Below are 261 nucleotides of genomic sequence, written 5' to 3'. Positions count from 1 at the left end.
CAAAAATATATGTTTTTCATTTTAATGAATTTTTTCTTTTTTCTTTTTTTTTTAGTTTTTCGAAAACACTTGTTAGAATTTCATTTTAATAGTTTTTACCTTTATGTAATAAGAAGAAACTTACTTTGTGCTTAATTTTTCTATAACTAGATCTATATTTTAGTAAATTAATTTATGTAATACGTTTAAGTAGTGTTTGCAAAACTTGTATTTGTATAGATTTTAAGATATGTAAATAATTGAGTCAAACATATTTTTAAA

This window comes from Arachis ipaensis, chromosome B01, assembly GCF_000816755.2.
Source record: "Arachis ipaensis cultivar K30076 chromosome B01, Araip1.1, whole genome shotgun sequence".
In the NCBI taxonomy this organism is placed as follows: Eukaryota; Viridiplantae; Streptophyta; class Magnoliopsida; order Fabales; family Fabaceae; genus Arachis; species Arachis ipaensis.
This window is presented reverse-complemented; position numbering follows the sequence as displayed.